This window comes from Hypomesus nipponensis, chromosome 5, assembly GCF_054491055.1.
Source record: "Hypomesus nipponensis isolate SF chromosome 5, ASM5449105v1, whole genome shotgun sequence".
NCBI lineage: Eukaryota > Metazoa > Chordata > Actinopteri > Osmeriformes > Osmeridae > Hypomesus > Hypomesus nipponensis.
The window spans coordinates 15942501-15952500 of NC_140365.1; the positions used below are offsets into that span (position 1 = coordinate 15942501).

The window sequence follows — 10000 nt, forward strand, 5'->3', positions numbered from 1 at the left end:
TGCATATTGCAAGATTTCTGTTTCTAAGTGAATGAGCAAAAGAGCATACAGCACCTGGTATTCCCAGGCGGTCTCCCATCCAAGTACTAACCAGGTCCGACCCTGCTTAGCTTCCGAGATCAGACGAGATCGGGCGTTGCCAGGCTGGTATGGCCGTACGAAATAAGTTGACAACCATAGGCTACTTATCCATATACAGATTTAGCAATTGACAATGCAAGGTGGTCTCTCTCTCTCTCTCTCTCTCTCTCTCTCTCTCTCTCTCGTGTCAAAATGAAAACAGCTTCCAGCCCCTTTCATGAAGGACTACTTGTGCATATTGCAAGATGTCAGTTTCTAAGTGAATGAGCAAAAGAGCATACAGCACCTGGTATTCCCAGGCGGTCTCCCATCCAAGTACTAACCAGGCCCGACCCTGCTTAGCTTCCGAGATCAGGCGTTGCCAGGCTGGTATGGCCGTACGAAATAAGTTGACAACCATAGGCTACTTATCCATATACAGATTTAGCAATTGACAATGCAAGGTAGTCTCTCTCTCTCTCTCTCTCTCGTGTCAAAATGAAAACAGCTTCCAGCCCCTTTCATGAAGGACTACTTGTGCATATTGCAAGATGTCAGTTTCTAAGTTAATGAGCAAAAGAGCATACAGCACCTGGTATTCCCAGGCGGTCTCCCGTCCAAGTACTAACAAGGCCCGACCCTGCTTATTTTCCGAGATCAGACGAGATCGGGTGTTGCCAGGCTGGTATGGCCGTACGAAATAAGTTGACAACCATAGGCTACTTATCCATATACAGATTTAGCAATTGACAATGCAAGGTGGTCTCTCTCTCTCTCGTGTCAAAATGAAAACAGCTTCCAGCCCCTTTCATGAAGGACTACTTGTGCATATTGCAAGATTTCAGTTTCTAAGTGAATGAGCAAAAGAGCATACAGCACCTGGTATTCCCAGGCGGTCTCCCATCCAAGTACTAACCAGGCCCGACCCTGCTTAGCTTCCGAGATCAGACGAGATCGGGCGTTGCCAGGCTGGTATGGCCGTACGAAATAAGTTGACAACCATAGGCTACTTATCCATATACAGATTTAGCAATTGACAATGCAAGGTGGTCTCTCTCTCTCTCTCTCGTGTCAAAATGAAAACAGCTTCCAGCCCCTTTCATGAAGGACTACTTGTGCATATTGCAAGATTTCTGTTTCTAAGTGAATGAGCAAAAGAGCATACAGCACCTGGTATTCCCAGGCGGTCTCCCATCCAAGTACTAACCAGGTCCGACCCTGCTTAGCTTCCGAGATCAGACGAGATCGGGCGTTGCCAGGCTGGTATGGCCGTACGAAATAAGTTGACAACCATAGGCTACTTATCCATATACAGATTTAGCAATTGACAATGCAAGGTGGTCTCTCTCTCTCTCTCTCTCTCTCTCTCTCTCTCTCTCTCTCTCGTGTCAAAATGAAAACAGCTTCCAGCCCCTTTCATGAAGGACTACTTGTGCATATTGCAAGATGTCAGTTTCTAAGTGAATGAGCAAAAGAGCATACAGCACCTGGTATTCCCAGGCGGTCTCCCATCCAAGTACTAACCAGGCCCGACCCTGCTTAGCTTCCGAGATCAGACGAGATCGGGCGTTGCCAGGCTGGTATGGCCGTACGAAATAAGTTGACAACCATAGGCTACTTATCCATATACAGATTTGGCAATTGACAATGCAAGGTGGTCTCTCTCTCTCTCTCTCTCTCGTGTCAAAATGAAAACAGCTTCCAGCCCCTTTCATGAAGGACTACTTGTGCATATTGCAAGATTTCAGTTTCTAAGTGAATGAGCAAAAGAGCATACAGCACCTGGTATTCCCAGGCGGTCTCCCATCCAAGTACTAACCAGGCCCGACCCTGCTTAGCTTACGAGATCAGACGAGATCGGGCGTTGCCAGGCTGGTATGGCCGTACGAAATAAGTTGACAACCATAGGCTACTTATCCATATACAGATTTGGCAATTGACAATGCAAGGTGGTCTCTCTCTCGTGTCAAAATGAAAACAGCTTCCAGCCCCTTTCATGAAGGACTACTTGTGCATATTGCAAGATTTCAGTTTCTAAGTGAATGAGCAAAAGAGCATACAGCACCTGGTATTCCCAGGCGGTCTCCCATCCAAGTACTAACCAGGCCCGACCCTGCTTAGCTTCCGAGATCAGACGAGATCGGGCGTTGCCAGGCTGGTATGGCCGTACGAAATAAGTTGACAACCATAGGCTACTTATCCATATACAGATTTAGCAATTGACAATGCAAGGTGGTCTCTCTCTCTCTCTCTCTCTCTCTCTCTCTCTCGTGTCAAAATGAAAACAGCTTCCAGCCCCTTTCATGAAGGACTACTTGTGCATATTGCAAGATGTCAGTTTATAAGTGAATGAGCAAAAGAGCATACAGCACCTGGTATTCCCAGGCGGTCTCCCATCCAAGTACTAACCAGGCCCGACCCTGCTTAGCTTCCGAGATCAGACGAGATCGGGCGTTGCCAGGCTGGTATGGCCGTACGAAATAAGTTGACAACCATAGGCTACTTATCCATATACAGATTTGGCAATTGACAATGCAAGGTGGTCTCTCTCTCTCTCTCTCGTGTCAAAATGAAAACAGCTTCCAGCCCCTTTCATGAAGGACTACTTGTGCATATTGCAAGATTTCAGTTTCTAAGTGAATGAGCAAAAGAGCATACAGCACCTGGTATTCCCAGGCGGTCTCCCATCCAAGTACTAACCAGGCCCGACCCTGCTTAGCTTCCGAGATCAGACGAGATCGGGCGTTGCCAGGCTGGTATGGCCGTACGAAATAAGTTGACAACCATAGGCTACTTATCCATATACAGATTTGGCAATTGACAATGCAAGGTGGTCTCTCTCTCGTGTCAAAATGAAAACAGCTTCCAGCCCCTTTCATGAAGGACTACTTGTGCATATTGCAAGATTTCAGTTTCTAAGTGAATGAGCATACAGCACCTGGTATTCCCAGGCGGTCTCCCATCCAAGTACTAACCAGGCCCGACCCTGCTTAGCTTCCGAGATCAGATGAGATCGGGCGTTGCCAGGCTGGTATGGCCGTACGAAATAAGTTGACAACCATAGGCTACTTATCCATATACAGATTTAGCAATTGACAATGCAAGGTAGTCTCTCTCTCTCTCTCTCTCTCTCTCTCTCGTGTCAAAATGAAAACAGCTTCCAGCCCCTTTCATGAAGGACTACTTGTGCATATTGCAAGATGTCAGTTTCTAAGTGAATGAGCAAAAGAGCATACAGCACCTGGTATTCCAAGGCGGTCTCCCATCCAAGTACTAACCAGGCCCGACCCTGCTTAGCTTCCGAGATCAGACGAGATCGGGCGTTGCCAGGCTGGTATGGCCGTACGAAATAAGTTGACAACCATAGGCTACTTATCCATATACAGATTTGGCAATTGACAATGCAAGGTGGTCTCTCTCTCGTGTCAAAATGAAAACAGCTTCCAGCCCCTTTCATGAAGGACTACTTGTGCATATTGCAAGATTTCTGTTTCTAAGTGAATGAGCAAAAGAGCATACAGCACCTGGTATTCCCAGGCGGTCTCCCATCCAAGTACTAACCAGGCCCGACCCTGCTTAGCTTCCGAGATCAGACGAGATCGGGCGTTGCCAGGCTGGTATGGCCGTACGAAATAAGTTGACAACCATAGGCTACTTATCCATATACAGATTTAGCAATTGACAATGCAAGGTGGTCTCTCTCTCTCTCTCTCGTGTCAAAATGAAAACAGCTTCCAGCCCCTTTCATGAAGGACTACTTGTGCATATTGCAAGATTTCTGTTTCTAAGTGAATGAGCAAAAGAGCATACAGCACCTGGTATTCCCAGGCGGTCTCCCATCCAAGTACTAACCAGGCCCGACCCTGCTTAGCTTCCGAGATCAGACGAGATCGGGCGTTGCCAGGCTGGTATGGCCGTACGAAATAAGTTGACAACCATAGGCTACTTATCCATATACAGATTTAGCAATTGACAATGCAAGGTGGTCTCTCTCTCTCTCTCTCTCTCTCTCTCTCTCGTGTCAAAATGAAAACAGCTTCCAGCCCCTTTCATGAAGGACTACTTGTGCATATTGCAAGATGTCAGTTTCTAAGTGAATGAGCAAAAGAGCATACAGCACCTGGTATTCCCAGGCTGTCTCCCATCCAAGTACTAACCAGGCCCGACCCTGCTTAGCTTCCGAGATCAGACGAGATCGGGCGTTGCCAGGCTGGTATGGCCGTACGAAATAAGTTGACAACCATAGGCTACTTATCCATATACAGATTTGGCAATTGACAATGCAAGGTGGTCTCTCTCTCTCTCTCTCTCTCGTGTCAAAATGAAAACAGCTTCCAGCCCCTTTCATGAAGGACTACTTGTGCATATTGCAAGATTTCAGTTTCTAAGTGAATGAGCAAAAGAGCATACAGCACCTGGTATTCCCAGGCGGTCTCCCATCCAAGTACTAACCAGGCCCGACCCTGCTTAGCTTACGAGATCAGACGAGATCGGGCGTTGCCAGGCTGGTATGGCCGTACGAAATAAGTTGACAACCATAGGCTACTTATCCATATACAGATTTGGCAATTGACAATGCAAGGTGGTCTCTCTCTCTCTCTCTCGTGTCAAAATGAAAACAGCTTCCAGCCCCTTTCATGAAGGACTACTTGTGCATATTGCAAGATTTCAGTTTCTAAGTGAATGAGCAAAAGAGCATACAGCACCTGGTATTCCCAGGCGGTCTCCCATCCAAGTACTAACCAGGCCCGACCCTGCTTAGCTTCCGAGATCAGACGAGATCGGGCGTTGCCAGGCTGGTATGGCCGTACGAAATAAGTTGACAACCATAGGCTACTTATCCATATACAGATTTAGCAATTGACAATGCAAGGTAGTCTCTCTCTCTCTCTCTCTCTCTCTCTCTCTCTCTCGTGTCAAAATGAAAACAGCTTCCAGCCCCTTTCATGAAGGACTACTTGTGCATATTGCAAGATTTCAGTTTCTAAGTGAATGAGCAAAAGAGCATACAGCACCTGGTATTCCCAGGCGGTCTCCCAACCAAGTACTAACCAGGCCCAACCCTGCTTAGCTTCCGAGATCAGACGAGATCGGGCGTTGCCAGGCTGGTATGGCCGTACGAAATAAGTTGACAACCATAGGCTACTTATCCATATACAGATTTAGCAATTGACAATGCAAGGTGGTCTCTCTCTCTCTCTCTCTCCCTCTCGTGTCAAAATGAAAACAGCTTCCAGCCCCTTTCATGAAGGACTACTTGTGCATATTGCAAGATTTCAGTTTCTAAGTGAATGAGCATACAGCACCTGGTATTCCCAGGCGGTCTCCCATCCAAGTACTAACCAGGCCCGACCCTGCTTAGCTTCCGAGATCAGACGAGATCGGGCGTTGCCAGGCTGGTATGGCCGTACGAAATAAGTTGACAACCATAGGCTACTTATCCATATACAGATTTAGCAATTGACAATGCAAGGTGGTCTCTCTCTCTCTTTCTCTCTCTCGTGTCAAAATGAAAACAGCTTCCAGCCCCTTTCATGAAGGACTACTTGTGCATATTGCAAGATTTCAGTTTCTAAGTGAATGAGCAAAAGAGCATACAGCACCTGGTATTCCCAGGCGGTCTCCCATCCAAGTACTAACCAGGCCCGACCCTGCTTAGCTTCCGAGATCAGACGAGATCGGGCGTTGCCAGGCTGGTATGGCCGTACGAAATAAGTTGACAACCATAGGCTACTTATCCATATACAGATTTGGCAATTGACAATGCAAGGTGGTCTCTCTCTCGTGTCAAAATGAAAACAGCTTCCAGCCCCTTTCATGAAGGACTACTTGTGCATATTGCAAGATTTCAGTTTCTAAGTGAATGAGCATACAGCACCTGGTATTCCCAGGCGGTCTCCCATCCAAGTACTAACCAGGCCCGACCCTGCTTAGCTTCCGAGATCAGACGAGATCGGGCGTTGCCAGGCTGGTATGGCCGTACGAAATAAGTTGACAACCATAGGCTACTTATCCATATACAGATTTGGCAATTGACAATGCAAGGTGGTCTCTCTCTCTCTCTCTCTCTCTCTCTCTCTCTCGTGTCAAAATGAAAACAGCTTCCAGCCCCTTTCATGAAGGACTACTTGTGCATATTGCAAGATTTCAGTTTCTAAGTGAATGAGCAAAAGAGCATACAGCACCTGGTATTCCCAGGCGGTCTCCCATCCAAGTACTAACCAGGCCCGACCCTGCTTAGCTTCCGAGATCGGGCGTTGCCAGGCTGGTATGGCCGTACGAAATAAGTTGACAACCATAGGCTACTTATCCATATACAGATTTAGCAATTGACAATGCAAGGTGGTCTCTCTCTCTCTCTCTCTCTCGTGTCAAAATGAAAACAGCTTCCAGCCCCTTTCATGAAGGACTACTTGTGCATATTGCAAGATGTCAGTTTCTAAGTGAATGAGCAAAAGAGCATACAGCACCTGGTATTCCCAGGCGGTCTCCCATCCAATTACTAGCCAGGCCCGACCCTGCTTAGCTTCCGAGATCAGACGAGATCGGGCGTTGCCAGGCTGGTATGGCCGTACAAAATAAGTTGACAACCATAGGCTACTTATCCATATACAGATTTAGCAATTGACAATGCAAGGTGGTCTCTCTCTCTCTCTCTCTCTCTCTCTCGTGTCAAAATGAAAACAGCTTCCAGCCCCTTTCATGAAGGACTACTTGTGCATATTGCAAGATGTCAGTTTCTAAGTGAATGAGCAAAAGAGCATACAGCACCTGGTATTCCCAGGCGGTCTCCCATCCAAGTACTAACCAGGCCCGACCCTGCTTAGCTTCCGAGATCAGACGAGATCGGGCGTTGCCAGGCTGGTATGGCCGTACGAAATAAGTTGACAACCATAGGCTACTTATCCATATACAGATTTAGCAATTGACAATGCAAGGTGGTCTCTCTCTCTCTCTCTCTCGTGTCAAAATGAAAACAGCTTCCAGCCCCTTTCATGAAGGACTACTTGTGCATATTGCAAGATTTCAGTTTCTAAGTGAATGAGCAAAAGAGCATACAGCACCTGGTATTCCCAGGCGGTCTCCCATCCAAGTACTAACCAGGCCCGACCCTGCTTAGCTTCCGAGATCAGACGAGATCGGGCGTTGCCAGGCTGGTATGGCCGTACGAAATAAGTTGACAACCATAGGCTACTTATCCATATACAGATTTAGCAATTGACAATGCAAGGTGGTCTCTCTCTCTCTCTCTCTCTCTCTCTCTCTCTCTCTCTCTCTCTCTCTCTCGTGTCAAAATGAAAACAGCTTCCAGCCCCTTTCATGAAGGACTACTTGTGCATATTGCAAGATTTCAGTTTCTAAGTGAATGAGCAAAAGAGCATACAGCACCTGGTATTCCCAGGCGGTCTCCCATCCAAGTACTAACCAGGCCCGACCCTGCTTAGCTTCCGAGATCAGACGAGATCGGGCGTTGCCAGGCTGGTATGGCCGTACGAAATAAGTTGACAACCATAGGCTACTTATCCATATACAGATTTGGCAATTGACAATGCAAGGTGGTCTCTCTCTCTCTCGTGTCAAAATGAAAACAGCTTCCAGCCCCTTTCATGAAGGACTACTTGTGCATATTGCAAGATTTCAGTTTCTAAGTGAATGAGCAAAAGAGCATACAGCACCTGGTATTCCCAGGCGGTCTCCCATCCAAGTACTAACCAGGCCCGACCCTGCTTAGCTTCCGAGATCAGACGAGATCGGGCGTTGCCAGGCTGGTATGGCCGTACGAAATAAGTTGACAACCATAGGCTACTTATCCATATACAGATTTGGCAATTGACAATGCAAGGTGGTCTCTCTCTCGTGTCAAAATGAAAACAGCTTCCAGCCCCTTTCATGAAGGACTACTTGTGCATATTGCAAGATTTCAGTTTCTAAGTGAATGAGCAAAAGAGCATACAGCACCTGGTATTCCCAGGCGGTCTCCCATCCAAGTACTAACCAGGCCCGACCCTGCTTAGCTTCCGAGATCAGACGAGATCGGGCGTTGCCAGGCTGGTATGGCCGTACGAAATAAGTTGACAACCATAGGCTACTTATCCATATACAGATTTAGCAATTGACAATGCAAGGTGGTCTCTCTCTCTCTCTCTCTCTCTCTCTCTCTCGTGTCAAAATGAAAACAGCTTCCAGCCCCTTTCATGAAGGACTACTTGTGCATATTGCAAGATTTCAGTTTCTAAGTGAATGAGCAAAAGAGCATACAGCACCTGGTATTCCCAGGCGGTCTCCCATCCAAGTACTAACCAGGCCCGACCCTGCTTAGCTTCCGAGATCAGACGAGATCGGGCGTTGCCAGGCTGGTATGGCCGTACGAAATAAGTTGACAACCATAGGCTACTTATCCATATACAGATTTGGCAATTGACAATGCAAGGTGGTCTCTCTCTCGTGTCAAAATGAAAACAGCTTCCAGCCCCTTTCATGAAGGACTACTTGTGCATATTGCAAGATTTCAGTTTCTAAGTGAATGAGCATACAGCACCTGGTATTCCCAGGCGGTCTCCCATCCAAGTACTAACCAGGCCCGACCCTGCTTAGCTTCCGAGATCAGACGAGATCGGGCGTTGCCAGGCTGGTATGGCCGTACGAAATAAGTTGACAACCATAGGCTACTTATCCATATACAGATTTGGCAATTGACAATGCAAGGTGGTCTCTCTCTCTCTCTCTCTCTCTCTCTCTCTCTCTCGTGTCAAAATGAAAACAGCTTCCAGCCCCTTTCATGAAGGACTACTTGTGCATATTGCAAGATTTCAGTTTCTAAGTGAATGAGCAAAAGAGCATACAGCACCTGGTATTCCCAGGCGGTCTCCCATCCAAGTACTAACCAGGCCCGACCCTGCTTAGCTTCCGAGATCGGGCGTTGCCAGGCTGGTATGGCCGTACGAAATAAGTTGACAACCATAGGCTACTTATCCATATACAGATTTAGCAATTGACAATGCAATGTGGTCTCTCTCTCTCTCTCGTGTCAAAATGAAAACAGCTTCCAGCCCCTTTCATGAAGGACTACTTGTGTATATTGCAAGATGTCAGTTTCTAAGTGAATGAGCAAAAGAGCATACAGCACCTGGTATTCCCAGGCGGTCTCCCATCCAATTACTAGCCAGGCCCGACCCTGCTTAGCTTCCGAGATCAGACGAGATCGGGCGTTGCCAGGCTGGTATGGCCGTACAAAATAAGTTGACAACCATAGGCTACTTATCCATATACAGATTTAGCAATTGACAATGCAAGGTGGTCTCTCTCTCTCTCTCTCTCTCTCTCTCGTGTCAAAATGAAAACAGCTTCCAGCCCCTTTCATGAAGGACTACTTGTGCATATTGCAAGATGTCAGTTTCTAAGTGAATGAGCAAAAGAGCATACAGCACCTGGTATTCCCAGGCGGTCTCCCATCCAAGTACTAACCAGGCCCGACCCTGCTTAGCTTCCGAGATCAGACGAGATCGGGCGTTGCCAGGCTGGTATGGCCGTACGAAATAAGTTGACAACCATAGGCTACTTATCCATATACAGATTTAGCAATTGACAATGCAAGGTGGTCTCTCTCTCTCTCTCTCTCGTGTCAAAATGAAAACAGCTTCCAGCCCCTTTCATGAAGGACTACTTGTGCATATTGCAAGATTTCAGTTTCTAAGTGAATGAGCAAAAGAGCATACAGCACCTGGTATTCCCAGGCGGTCTCCCATCCAAGTACTAACCAGGCCCGACCCTGCTTAGCTTCCGAGATCAGACGAGATCGGGCGTTGCCAGGCTGGTATGGCCGTACTAAATAAGTTGACAACCATAGGCTACTTATCCATATACAGATTTAGCAATTGACAATGCAAGGTAGTCTCTCTCTCTCTCTCTCTCTCTCTCTCTCTCTCTCTCTCTCTCGTGT

General features: G+C 47.2%; 25 non-coding genes and 9 pseudogenes across 25 annotated transcripts; all 34 read right to left on the minus strand.

Moving 5' to 3' along the window:
• Positions 1-42: 42 nt before the first annotated feature.
• LOC146292041 (5S ribosomal RNA) lies at positions 43-161 on the minus strand. Its single transcript, XR_014757302.1, has one exon. It is a non-coding gene; the product is annotated as a 5S ribosomal RNA (ribosomal RNA).
• Positions 162-355: 194 nt separating this feature from the next.
• On the minus strand, positions 356-464 carry LOC146292042 (5S ribosomal RNA; annotated as a pseudogene).
• A 176-nt stretch (positions 465-640) lies between these two features.
• On the minus strand, positions 641-759 carry LOC146292043 (5S ribosomal RNA; annotated as a pseudogene).
• A 168-nt stretch (positions 760-927) lies between these two features.
• Positions 928-1046, minus strand: LOC146292044 (5S ribosomal RNA). Its single transcript, XR_014756535.1, has one exon. It is a non-coding gene; the product is annotated as a 5S ribosomal RNA (ribosomal RNA).
• A 172-nt stretch (positions 1047-1218) lies between these two features.
• Positions 1219-1337, minus strand: LOC146292045 (5S ribosomal RNA). Its single transcript, XR_014757304.1, has one exon. It is a non-coding gene; the product is annotated as a 5S ribosomal RNA (ribosomal RNA).
• Positions 1338-1535: 198 nt separating this feature from the next.
• LOC146292046 (5S ribosomal RNA) lies at positions 1536-1654 on the minus strand. Its single transcript, XR_014756536.1, has one exon. It is a non-coding gene; the product is annotated as a 5S ribosomal RNA (ribosomal RNA).
• Positions 1655-1830: 176 nt separating this feature from the next.
• On the minus strand, positions 1831-1949 carry LOC146292047 (5S ribosomal RNA; annotated as a pseudogene).
• Positions 1950-2113: 164 nt separating this feature from the next.
• Positions 2114-2232, minus strand: LOC146292048 (5S ribosomal RNA). Its single transcript, XR_014756537.1, has one exon. It is a non-coding gene; the product is annotated as a 5S ribosomal RNA (ribosomal RNA).
• Positions 2233-2420: 188 nt separating this feature from the next.
• On the minus strand, positions 2421-2539 carry LOC146292049 (5S ribosomal RNA). Its single transcript, XR_014756538.1, has one exon. It is a non-coding gene; the product is annotated as a 5S ribosomal RNA (ribosomal RNA).
• A 172-nt stretch (positions 2540-2711) lies between these two features.
• On the minus strand, positions 2712-2830 carry LOC146292050 (5S ribosomal RNA). The gene has a single exon (XR_014756539.1). It is a non-coding gene; the product is annotated as a 5S ribosomal RNA (ribosomal RNA).
• Positions 2831-2986: 156 nt separating this feature from the next.
• On the minus strand, positions 2987-3105 carry LOC146292051 (5S ribosomal RNA). The gene has a single exon (XR_014755982.1). It is a non-coding gene; the product is annotated as a 5S ribosomal RNA (ribosomal RNA).
• A 184-nt stretch (positions 3106-3289) lies between these two features.
• On the minus strand, positions 3290-3408 carry LOC146292052 (5S ribosomal RNA). Its single transcript, XR_014757767.1, has one exon. It is a non-coding gene; the product is annotated as a 5S ribosomal RNA (ribosomal RNA).
• A 164-nt stretch (positions 3409-3572) lies between these two features.
• On the minus strand, positions 3573-3691 carry LOC146292053 (5S ribosomal RNA). Its single transcript, XR_014756540.1, has one exon. It is a non-coding gene; the product is annotated as a 5S ribosomal RNA (ribosomal RNA).
• A 172-nt stretch (positions 3692-3863) lies between these two features.
• Positions 3864-3982, minus strand: LOC146292054 (5S ribosomal RNA). The gene has a single exon (XR_014756541.1). It is a non-coding gene; the product is annotated as a 5S ribosomal RNA (ribosomal RNA).
• Positions 3983-4168: 186 nt separating this feature from the next.
• On the minus strand, positions 4169-4287 carry LOC146292055 (5S ribosomal RNA; annotated as a pseudogene).
• Positions 4288-4463: 176 nt separating this feature from the next.
• LOC146292056 (5S ribosomal RNA) lies at positions 4464-4582 on the minus strand (annotated as a pseudogene).
• A 172-nt stretch (positions 4583-4754) lies between these two features.
• LOC146292057 (5S ribosomal RNA) lies at positions 4755-4873 on the minus strand. The gene has a single exon (XR_014756542.1). It is a non-coding gene; the product is annotated as a 5S ribosomal RNA (ribosomal RNA).
• A 190-nt stretch (positions 4874-5063) lies between these two features.
• On the minus strand, positions 5064-5182 carry LOC146292058 (5S ribosomal RNA). The gene has a single exon (XR_014756730.1). It is a non-coding gene; the product is annotated as a 5S ribosomal RNA (ribosomal RNA).
• A 172-nt stretch (positions 5183-5354) lies between these two features.
• On the minus strand, positions 5355-5473 carry LOC146292059 (5S ribosomal RNA). Its single transcript, XR_014756544.1, has one exon. It is a non-coding gene; the product is annotated as a 5S ribosomal RNA (ribosomal RNA).
• Positions 5474-5651: 178 nt separating this feature from the next.
• Positions 5652-5770, minus strand: LOC146292060 (5S ribosomal RNA). Its single transcript, XR_014756545.1, has one exon. It is a non-coding gene; the product is annotated as a 5S ribosomal RNA (ribosomal RNA).
• A 156-nt stretch (positions 5771-5926) lies between these two features.
• LOC146292061 (5S ribosomal RNA) lies at positions 5927-6045 on the minus strand. The gene has a single exon (XR_014756546.1). It is a non-coding gene; the product is annotated as a 5S ribosomal RNA (ribosomal RNA).
• Positions 6046-6233: 188 nt separating this feature from the next.
• LOC146292062 (5S ribosomal RNA) lies at positions 6234-6342 on the minus strand (annotated as a pseudogene).
• A 176-nt stretch (positions 6343-6518) lies between these two features.
• On the minus strand, positions 6519-6637 carry LOC146292063 (5S ribosomal RNA; annotated as a pseudogene).
• Positions 6638-6819: 182 nt separating this feature from the next.
• Positions 6820-6938, minus strand: LOC146292064 (5S ribosomal RNA). The gene has a single exon (XR_014756547.1). It is a non-coding gene; the product is annotated as a 5S ribosomal RNA (ribosomal RNA).
• Positions 6939-7112: 174 nt separating this feature from the next.
• LOC146292065 (5S ribosomal RNA) lies at positions 7113-7231 on the minus strand. Its single transcript, XR_014756548.1, has one exon. It is a non-coding gene; the product is annotated as a 5S ribosomal RNA (ribosomal RNA).
• A 206-nt stretch (positions 7232-7437) lies between these two features.
• On the minus strand, positions 7438-7556 carry LOC146292066 (5S ribosomal RNA). Its single transcript, XR_014756550.1, has one exon. It is a non-coding gene; the product is annotated as a 5S ribosomal RNA (ribosomal RNA).
• A 168-nt stretch (positions 7557-7724) lies between these two features.
• LOC146292067 (5S ribosomal RNA) lies at positions 7725-7843 on the minus strand. Its single transcript, XR_014756551.1, has one exon. It is a non-coding gene; the product is annotated as a 5S ribosomal RNA (ribosomal RNA).
• A 164-nt stretch (positions 7844-8007) lies between these two features.
• Positions 8008-8126, minus strand: LOC146292068 (5S ribosomal RNA). The gene has a single exon (XR_014756552.1). It is a non-coding gene; the product is annotated as a 5S ribosomal RNA (ribosomal RNA).
• Positions 8127-8312: 186 nt separating this feature from the next.
• LOC146292069 (5S ribosomal RNA) lies at positions 8313-8431 on the minus strand. Its single transcript, XR_014756553.1, has one exon. It is a non-coding gene; the product is annotated as a 5S ribosomal RNA (ribosomal RNA).
• Positions 8432-8587: 156 nt separating this feature from the next.
• On the minus strand, positions 8588-8706 carry LOC146292070 (5S ribosomal RNA). Its single transcript, XR_014756554.1, has one exon. It is a non-coding gene; the product is annotated as a 5S ribosomal RNA (ribosomal RNA).
• Positions 8707-8896: 190 nt separating this feature from the next.
• Positions 8897-9005, minus strand: LOC146292071 (5S ribosomal RNA; annotated as a pseudogene).
• A 170-nt stretch (positions 9006-9175) lies between these two features.
• LOC146292072 (5S ribosomal RNA) lies at positions 9176-9294 on the minus strand (annotated as a pseudogene).
• A 182-nt stretch (positions 9295-9476) lies between these two features.
• LOC146292073 (5S ribosomal RNA) lies at positions 9477-9595 on the minus strand. The gene has a single exon (XR_014756556.1). It is a non-coding gene; the product is annotated as a 5S ribosomal RNA (ribosomal RNA).
• A 174-nt stretch (positions 9596-9769) lies between these two features.
• LOC146292074 (5S ribosomal RNA) lies at positions 9770-9888 on the minus strand. Its single transcript, XR_014757603.1, has one exon. It is a non-coding gene; the product is annotated as a 5S ribosomal RNA (ribosomal RNA).
• Between the last annotated feature and the right edge of the window lie 112 nt (positions 9889-10000).